Source organism: Tachypleus tridentatus, chromosome 7 (genome assembly GCF_004210375.1).
Source record: "Tachypleus tridentatus isolate NWPU-2018 chromosome 7, ASM421037v1, whole genome shotgun sequence".
Taxonomy (NCBI): domain Eukaryota; kingdom Metazoa; phylum Arthropoda; class Merostomata; order Xiphosura; family Limulidae; genus Tachypleus; species Tachypleus tridentatus.
In genome coordinates, this window is record NC_134831.1 from 156117779 (window position 1) to 156127630 (window position 9852).

Sequence of the window (9852 nt, forward strand, 5' to 3'; positions counted from 1 at the left end):
ATTAGTTGTATTTGATGCTATTTCTGAAAACAACAACAACAAAAACATCCCTTATATACCTAAAATATATTTATTATTTATGCTCAAACTAGATATATATATGTTGTTAGTTATTAACTTTGTAGTTAGCTTTCTTTGATTATTACTTAATATTAATTAACTATTACAAATCTCTAAGAGGCAGTTTATGTTTCAATGCATTGCACTGTCTTGTATTCAGATCAAACATCTAAAAACAAAGCTTTTAAAATATATGCACTTAGTCATTTGTTATAATGTTCCATGTTTCTTTTAAAAGTTTAAATAAATATGTTGGATTAAAGTTATGGATAAAGTGAGGAAATAAATAATTTGTCCATTTTATGTTTTTTCCAATATTTTATGCCTGTTGGCTGAGCTATTTGACTCATAATCTCAGGGTATTGGACACAAATCTCTTTCAGCCATTGGGGCACAATAATATTGCAGTCAGTCTCACAATTCCTTGGTAAAAGGTGTGCCCAAGAGTTGGCAGTGGATGATATTGACTATCATCCTTCCCTCTAGGGTATTACCACTAAAATATGGATGATTAGTGCTGATAGCCCTCATGCAGCTTTTCACAAAATTCCAAACAAGTCCATCCAACAGTTTAAATTGCAAAAGTGGTATTCCACAGTCACATCAAAAGTATAGGAGCTGTGAGATGCTCTAATAAATTTAAAAATTGTTGTATATATAAAAGTACATAAAATTCTGTCTTTTTTTTTTGTGGGATATTTTATGCTGAAAAGGTTTAACACTAAACTCAGGAATTCAAATGAGTAAATCAGTGATTTTTCCAAGAAATAAGGTTAGATTTTGTGAGTCAGTTTTTGATTAATTATAAACAACAGAATGTATATCAATTATAAGAATATCTTCCTCTGCTAGATTTCTCAAAGCTCAAACAATGATTTGCTATCTTATATTAATGAAAAGAAACCTATATTGGAATAAATTCCAGAAGTATTTTGTTTGGTAACTAATAATGTTCAGTTGCAAAATAAGGTTTGAAAGGCACAAGGACTCTAATTCACTGCACATTCCAATTATGATGAACACTTCAATTTAAAGGTAGAGTTTGCAGTTTGGAGGCTATCCTAACTTGACTTGAAACAGATAAAGAGAAGTATAAACTGTGGGGAATGACAGCAGGACTTCAAAAGGAGCTTAAGATTTTACATGAAAGGGAGGCATCAGCTAACATTAACAATGACATTCATGAAGTGATGAAGGGTGATATTAGGGTTAAAGTAATGAAGTCAATTGTAAAGACAATATTCTGTTAACCAACATATTTAAGCCTATGGAACTGTTGGAGGGAGGGAAACCAAAAGGAATTAAGAAGGATATGGATTATGAACTTAAAGAGATTATAGTTATAGGTGATTCCTTGACACAGCATGTGGTTAGAATAATCTATGGGTAAATAAAGAAAAAAAGAGTTAGATTATGTTAAACTATGCCACAGGTGGAAGACATAGCTGACAAAGCAAAAGATATAATGATGGGGACTGGCAACAATACAGTCTTGGTGGTACACATAGGGGCTAACAATATAAGGAAGAGTAAGTCAGAGAAGCTATTTAATAAGTACAAGGGGTGATAAAAGCATTAAAAGATAAAGGCCATAAATTAATTGTGTCAGGGATACTGCCAGGAATTAATTGTGGAAATGCAATTTTCAGTAGGCCACTAGGGCTAAATGCTAGGCTGAAATTAATATGTAAAGATAAGCAGATTTGCTAGTTGGACTTGTGAGATCAGATCAGTGGGAGAAGGGAACTTTTTGAAATGGATGGTTTGCACTTCAGTAGGAAAGGGGCTGACATGTTTGCAAATGCTATTAACTTAGCTGTATGGAAAGTTTCAAACTAGGACTAGGTAGTAGTGATGGCAAAATAATGTGTATGAAACAAAATTGAGATGGTGAGAAAAGTTTAGCATAGGATATTAGTAAAAATTTATTTATAAGAATAAGCATAATTATCACTATTGTGCTGTTATTAGTATGAGAAATAAAACAAATGACTTTATGGCATTGGTAAGAATACAAAATTTGATATAATGGGATTAACCAAAACATGGTTAAATGTAGATGATTTTGACAACAGAAGTTTACTTGAAATACGTGATCATATGTTATTTAATAGGGATAGAGTAGTAAAGAACCAGAAAAGTGACTCTATATGTAAAGTGTGGGTTAAAACCTATTGATGTCGAGATTATTAAGGATAATAACATAGAGACTAGAGCTATTTGGGGTTCTCTTAGTTGATATCAAGATAAAAGTTCTTTGTATGGAATTTGTTACAGACCACCAGATAAAACTGATGATATTAATGAGAAACTTTACAGTGAAATTATGATTTCAGCTGTTAATCAAGTCATGATTTTGGGTAATTTTAACTTCAGACATATTAATTTGGAGATGCTAGAGTTAAATCATAAGGGAGAAATGTTTTTGGAAACTCTTAAGGATGGACTTCTTCACACTAGTCAAGGAACCTATGAGAAATAATGCTATTTTACATTTATTGTTAACTTATAATATAAAAATGGTTTAGATGGTGGAAATTGGGGAATGCCTAGGTATAAATGATAACAGCTGTATTAGGTTTGATGTTTTGATGCATATGGAAATCAGATATAATGATATTTTGATTCCAAATTTCAAAATAAATTTTGAAGGGATGCAAGAAGAATTATATGCTGTGAATTAGGTTGCTGAGTTATTTGGAGACATGAGCACATGTAGAAAAGTTTTAAAGAAAAATGTTAAAATATTCAAAACATATTTATTCCTTACAGGGTATGTGCAAGTGAAAAATCAGGTTGGCTTGCAAAGGGTATAAGATATAAAATTAAAGAAAATCATAATAACTTTAAGAAATTTAAACTGACTTGTATTATAGAAGATTACAGAAAGTCAAGAAACTCATCAAACAGGAAATGAGGGTATGTAAGGATTCCATAATGTACTTAAAAAATCCTTACTGTTAATTTTTAATGTTTTCATACATATATTTTGATGTCTTAAGTATAGTATGGATAAACAAAATGTTAGGATGGGGATGGAACTCTTGAGGAATAACAAAGGAAGGCTAGTATCTGTTAATTATGAAATAGCTAGGTTATTAAATTCTGCTTTTTCTTCAGTTTTTTACCAATGAAGACTTAAGCAGTATTCCTTTTATTGAACAATTGATAGATGAAAACAAAGTTGAACAAGACAAATGTATAAACTCTGAGCTTGTTAAAATAAAACTGGGAAGTTTAAAGAATGATAAGTCTCTTGGACCAGATAATATTTCCCCAAGGGTTTTAAAGGAGGTCAAGGACTGGATATATGAGCTAATTGCCATAATCTTTTGTATGTTCTTGAATAGTGGATAAGTACTAACAGATTGGAAATTGTTTAATGCCACTCCTATCTTCAAGGGAGGTAAAAAAAAGTTGTCCCAGTAATTATAGGCTTATTTGTCTTACATCAGTTGTGGGTAAAGTTTTGAAAAGTGTGATAAAAGATACTTTTCAAAGTCATTAAAGTTTAGAATTTTATCTGATAGTCAAGGTGGTTTCACTAAGGGAAAATCTTGTCTTACAAATCTTTTGACATGCTTTAAAAATGTTACTGAATATGTAGATGAGGATAAAGGTGTATCTGAATTTTCAGACAGCATTTGACAAAGTACCACTTAAAAGGCTTGTAAAGAAATGTATCTCGATAGGAATGAGAGATAATTGGATTGAAGGATGTCTTGATGGAAGAAAACAGATGATCATTATAAATGGAGTTCAGTCTAATGGGATTAATTTTACAGGGCTCAATTTTAGGACCTTTGTTTATTTCAATTTTCATTATTGACATAGATGAAGGAATGTTCAATAAATTACTTAAATTTGCTGGTTAGTTAAGGCCTTGGTGTTGCTGCTGCTTTACAAAATGATTTGATCATTTACTGAGTTGGGAAAATATATGGCAGCTGGGTTTTAATCATAATAAATGCAAGATAATGCATGTAGGTTATTATAATTTTAATTATAAGTATAATTTGGATGGTTTTTATTTGTTTGAAATTAAGCATAAAGCTACACAATGAACCAACTGTGCTCTGCCAACCATGGGTATAAAAACTACGTTTCTAGCAGTGTGAGTCTACAAACATATTGCTGTGCTACTGGGGAGCATGTAGGTGTGAATAATCTTAAAAGTGTCATGAAAGAAGAGGATTTATGTGTAATGGTTTATCAGTCTCTCTTCCAACTGAGAGATACGGCTGTATGAGGGAGGTGTCTAGTCCAGGAGAAATCCTCTTTTGGGCATAGGACTTTGATAATACTGTAAAATTCCCTGACAACGAACAGCCTACACCTGCAAACTCAGTGGCCAGCCAATACTTGGTGTACTGAGATCAATAGATCAAATTAACCTTCTTTATTAGAAAAAATCTCAGCATAAGAAAATAAGCACAACTTAGGGGTGCTTAGAGGGAATGCTACCATGAATCTGAAACCAGAATACTGCAGCCTTTCTCTGATCAACATCATCCATGACCATCCAAGAAAAACTTGAAGTGATGTTGGTGGATGACTTCATCCAGTAAGATTTGTTTTGTCAGTAGGTGAAGCAGTCACCACCCATAGGTAAAGACTGGGAGCCATGGGATGGTGAGCTGCTATAAACTTGGAGGTAACCTTAAATGATAAACATAGCTCATAATGAAATGTAAGTTCAAACAGAGATATATAAGGAGATACCATGAGCAACTCATTGTCTTTAACTGATTTTGTGACTGAGGTGTCAAAGTCCTGAGTATGTGTACCACCCCAAACATGCAATATCTCAGCCAAGCACTGGCAGATAGTTTGCAATGGAGAGGGTTTTAACCTGAACCAAAGATCCTGTGATTAGGTTAAAGCAGATTTTATCTCCACTTTTCAAAGGAGCAATTAAAAACAACCTACACTACATCTTGAAGCATTTACTGTTCAAAATGGCTCAAGTCAGGAACAGGCCATCTAGTGCATGGACACCATCAAACACCTGGACATGATACAGAAAAAGAAGAATAGAGTACATTCATGGATGAGTTACAGCACTGATTTTGCTCTCAAGAGAATCAGGCTATCTACTAGAATTTGCCCAAGACTTTGAAGAGGATCAAAATTGAGATACTTGTTGCTTTTGGAGATGACCTGTGCCAAATGAATAGGAAGGCATAGTCTGCAATTGCAACAGGATAGAAAAAGACACTCGTGGACAAGGTTGATGATGGATTCCATGGAAATTTCATGAAACACCATATGTATATTAACTATTGTTTTGGTTACTGGTTTGAAGGAACAAAGTGGACTGCTTGTACTAAAGATTTTAGTGCTCATCACAATTCTCTCAAGATTGGATGGTGCTTGGTGTATACCTGTGAGAGTACAAGCATGAGAGGTCAAGTTCACGGTTGAAAAATTAGCAGTCATCATACTGATAAACCTTGCAATATATCAAACCCTCCAAGTGAAACTAACACTCAAGTCAATGGATACTGACCTCATTCTGCTGAATGGCAACAAAGCAATGGCAAATCTCTGGTACTATCTGAAAAATATCACTGAAAGAATCAAAGTGATACTCTGATCTGGTATTGAGATCCTCAGAATGGGCATTTGTTGGTTTAGAAATAGATGAATTGATGTTCTATAGGAGATTCATTTCATGTTAGCAAGATTAAGCAATGGATAACATAATTATTAAGTGTACATTGCAGAGGGTTGCTGGTTGATTTTGTTCATGTGTATGAGGGACAAGATGTATGATTGGGTTGAACAATTTTTGAATTCTAGCACCTGGTTACTGGTAATCTATGCTAGTTGATGAGAACAGACCTAAGTTTTTATCATGAAAGATGGTCTGTAAAAATTATGCATTATGTAATATGACCTGCATGATGCATATTCCATTTTGGAGAGGCAAATGTAGCTTACAATGGTGGGACTGCAATAACAGAGGTACCTGGTCTATGATAGTGATGTTTTGGTTTTCAATCATACATTTGCACCTTCAGCTGAGAACATAAGGATAGTATTTCAACAAGTAAATAAAGCAGACTTGAAACTGAACTAATGGAAATGTGCACTCATATGCCTATGTAGAAGTGCAGTTTTGTTTATCACAATGTAGGGATGGAGTATCTACAGATTTTGGCTAAGATAATCATGGCAAGAAACTGTCTTCATCTTGTCATCAAATGACAAGTTTGCTACTTTCTTGGTTTCACATTTTCATACTGACAGTTTGCATTCAACTTATTCAAGACAGCAACAATGCTGTCTTTTTCTCATGGTAGTTGAGATGTACTTTGGATGAAGTGTGAAATGTAACTAAGCATTCTGATCTCCAAAGGTTGCTTTAATGGGTGCTTCAGTACTAACATATTTGCAACAAGTAAACATGTTTGTGTTGGATACCAATGCCAATTACAATGAAATAGGGAAATTAAAATGGAATAGTGTTTGTAACCACTAGTTCCGTGTTCATGATTCTCAAATACATATAATGTATGGTGAAGAAAGAACTATTATTACTAATTATGTTGTAAGAGGTTAATCATCCTGGGTGAAACATGCCTTGATGAACTTCAAACATATGCAAGGAATAATAGCACATTTATCAAGAAATTTTCAAGACTATTATCTTTTCTTGGTGCCTCATGCAGAACACAAAATGGAAATTTGGATGAACTATTTCACTACAGGGTGAGACTTTGTCTATTTGTGGAATGGAATGTCCTGATCCTGAATACTGTAGCTATTTTTGATCATATCAAAATCAAGCCATGAAGTAGAAGATTTTGTGTGTGAATGGATTGCATGGTTAATACTTAAAATCCTTAAAGAGCAACTGAAGAACCTAAAGACAGTGTGGGTGATTTTTGCTATACATTAAAATAAAGATTGGCAAGCAATAATAGGAGAATGAAGCATGGGCATATGTAACCTGTACCATTTATATACAACTACAAGTGTAGCAAAGTGTGATGTACCATTGCTGTAAACCACTGAGCTGTGATACTCTGATTATACTGCAGCTTATGATGTATCTTAATCAATTTTTCAGACTTTTCATAACATAAAGAATGAAAATCAACTAGATATTACCCACATTTCTGGTGATATTTAATTTTCTTTCTTTGGCCACATTTGAGTCACGATGCTTAAATAGCTTTAAACATTGCTGGTCTACTCCCAGAGACTGAAATATGTCATCAGTACATATTCGTTACTATGGGAGACTTCATGAAGTTTGGTGAAGTTTATCTTTTGCCTAATACACTGGAATAGTTCATTGCAGGTGTATTGATGGAGCATTGGTTAGCACAGTTTGGAGCAGTGGTAGAAATCCACTATAAAGAGAACGTTTATGACGTTTTTCACTATTGACCAAATGTACTGGGACAAACAATAGTCACATGTGATGGCATGAATAACAACTGAATAGAGAACCTGAGGATGATCCTAAACGTCAGAGAACAGTGAAAATGTCATATACAGACTTACAACAAAAAAGTAAAAATGCTGATAGTATTTATCTGTCTGTTTATGATGGACCCAATGAGGAACCATTTGACTTAAGGGAAAAATACAGTTCCTACAATTGTCTGAACTGCCAACACTGACCATAAAGTTGACATGGGTGAATTTGACTGATGATCATCACCACGTTGAACAGTCAGGTAGTCAAAATATTTCTGAGTGAAAATATCATCTTTGAAAGAATGCTGCAACTCTTGCTTTTCAAGTTCCAAATTGTGACAAGATAAATGATTACTTTTTATTTATAAAAACCTAAAACAGCTGAACAGATATAATATCTAGTAAATAGAGAGCTCACACAAATGAAAACAGTATCTAGACATTTCAAACTTTAGTTGAAAGGACTTTGTGGATCTTGCTTATGAGTTATCAGGTGATAGATTATGATATGAGGTAATTTATACATTTGTACGATTGATACTTAATTTCATTTGTAAGTCAGAAAGGTCTTACATGTTAAAAAAATCACTGACTGATAAGGTGCTGCAATTATTTTTTTTCGAGTAGCTTGGTGAATATTCTTATGCAAAGCATGCCCATTATTTCAGGAAAATCACTCCTACAATGTAACTGAGTGGTGAGAACTCTATGGAGCAGACAGCACTATACTCACTAAATTCTCATGTATTCATATGAAAAATATGTCAATTCTTCAAACAGTTTTATTTCTTCTAAGGGTATAACAAGATACAGTGATGACAGCATGAATGTTCCTTATGGTTGATTAGATGTTTAGTTAAAAATCTTAATTTGTTCCAGTTATTCTGTGAGTTTTACCATAAAAGTGATTTGAATTTGAATGGTAAATGGCAACAGAGTTCCTTTCAAGATAAAGATAGTTTTGTTCCTGAAGTAATAAATATCCAAATCTGTTTGTTTGTAATTAAGCACAATTCTTTAATCTTTAATAAGCATACACTGCCGGTCAAAATCTTAAGGCCAATGAACATAAAGAAAAAATATGCATTTTTCATTGTTAGACTCAACCACTTATTTGAGTAGAGCTTAGAAAGATGAAAATAAGAAAAGGGAAAAAAAAAACAAAAAAACTTTTTAGCATTTAATAGGGAAAATATGAGTTCTATGAAAGTAGCCGAAATACTAGCTGGTCAAAAGTTTAAGACCATACCAAAAAGAAGTCCTAAACAGGGTAGGAAATGCCCAACAAGAGGTCAGTAATGAGATGCAAGGCCATCATTGTGAATAACTGCAAACATTCGATTTGGCATGGTTGATATAAGCGTTTACAGATGGCTGGCTGGAATGTTATTCCAAGTGGTGAAGATGGCTTTACTGGAATTGATGCCCATTTCTATAGATTTCCCTTGCCATCCACCCCCAAACATTTTCAATGGGGTTCAGTTTGAGCGAACATGCTGGATGGTCCAAAAGAATCATGTTATTCGCCATGAAAAAGTCCTTTGTTCTGCAAGCATTGTGGATTGCAGCATTGTCCTGCTGAAAGATCCAGTCATTTCCACACAATCGAGAGCCTTCAGTCAATAAGGATGCTCTCTCCAACATGTCAATGCAGCCCACTGTTGTTTGATGCCCCTGTATAACTTGAAGCTCTATTGTTCCATGGAAGGAGAAAGCACCCCAGATCATGATGGAACCTCCACCACTGTGTCATGTAGAAAATGTCTCCGGTGGGATATCCTTGTTGTGCCAGTAACGTTGGAAGCCATATGAATCATTAAAGTTAAATTTTTTCTCATCAGAGAACAAAACCTTCTTCCACTTTTCTACATCCCATCTTTGGTGCTTCTCAGCAAAGTTTAACCGAGCTGTTTCATGGTGCGAAAGGAGGTGTGGCCTTTGAAGATGTTTGTGGGTTTTAAAGCCTTTCTCTCGTAGATGCCGCCTTACTGTTCTTGAGCGGCATTCTGCATCTGTAAGGGCCTTAATCTGGTTCGACAATTGGCTGGTGTCTTGCCAGACAACCAGTCGAATCCTCCTGCTCAACGCCGGTGAAATTTTCTTGCGCCAACCACTTGAAATTATCCTTCTGTATCCCTCAGGGTCTTTTAAGAAATTTGCAACAGCAGTTTTACTATGCCCAATCTCACCATCGATGCCATGTTGAGAGAAACCTTGCTTTTGCAGCACAATAATTCTGCCATGTTCAAATTCTGTCAACTTTTTAGCCTTTGTCATGTTTTCACCCAATGTCACACTAGTGATGTCAGTGGGAGATGTTGACGATGCTAATGCTTGAAAACAAATGACTAAGTTTCGTTA